Source organism: Alosa pseudoharengus, unplaced genomic scaffold, assembly GCF_046254945.1.
Source record: "Alosa pseudoharengus isolate Yale_2024_CS ecotype anadromous, Long Island Sound unplaced genomic scaffold, YU_APseudo_1.1 YU_APseudo_1.1_scf_1, whole genome shotgun sequence".
Taxonomy (NCBI): Eukaryota; Metazoa; Chordata; class Actinopteri; order Clupeiformes; family Clupeidae; genus Alosa; species Alosa pseudoharengus.
Window position 1 is genome coordinate 16,003,577 of NW_027468564.1, and position 795 is coordinate 16,004,371.

General features: G+C 39.0%; 1 protein-coding gene across 1 annotated transcript in view; it reads right to left on the minus strand.

Annotated features, from left to right (window-relative positions):
• The window catches only part of LOC143121997 (actin, cytoplasmic 1), a 4,691-nt gene extending 3,896 nt beyond the window's left edge, over positions 1 to 795 (minus strand). Inside the window, exon 1 of the mRNA XM_076282760.1 lies at positions 686 to 795. The gene's annotated coding sequence lies outside the window, so the exon portion shown is untranslated. The remainder of the gene's footprint in view (positions 1 to 685) is intronic.

Sequence of the window (795 nt, forward strand, 5' to 3'; positions counted from 1 at the left end):
ATTAGCTGGGGCACACCCACCATTCCAGCGACGTACCACACCCGCATTCGAATTTAGTTAAAGGAAAGTTTTAAAACCAACGAAACGGCGTCCATAATAAACTTTAACGTTACTCCCAATTAACGTTCATTTTAACACCGCCAGGCGAGTCAAAAAACGTAACCATTAATTCATGTTAAGTTTCCTTAGCCAAACCCAACAGTACAATTACCGTAACATTAACTTAGCTGTGCGGAACGTCATTTTTTGCTTAACTTGGTGACAGCCAACAGCAGTTGCCTTTATTGGTCGTTGAAACAAGCATAAGTCGAACGTTAAGCTGCATTCGTTGTGATCAAATAACGTTAACTTTACGTTAGCATCTGGTAACGTTAGCCAGCAAGTTAACCGATGACGGCAACGCCTTGATGGGTCATTCAAGCCAACTTTAGCTATTGAACTACGTTAACGTAACTTCCTTAAGGAAGACATGTAGCAGCTACAACTAACATTCAATTAAGAAAATTGTAACGTTATCACCAAAACTGCTTAGAGTCAACTTAACAAGGAACTAACGTTAACATAATCCACTATCTTATACAGTTTAAGTAACGTTAACTTGTGTAAAAATACAATGCCAAACTACCAAGTAATGTTACATTGAAGTAAAAAAATGACTGACTAGTAATTGAGAAAGCAGGCCTACCTGTGAGTTTTGGGGATTAGGAGGGTTTTGAGCTGAAAACTTTGTCGGTACTCCGTCTGAGAGGAACAGCACACTGAAGCATGAATCAATGGTAACACGAAGGATTTATA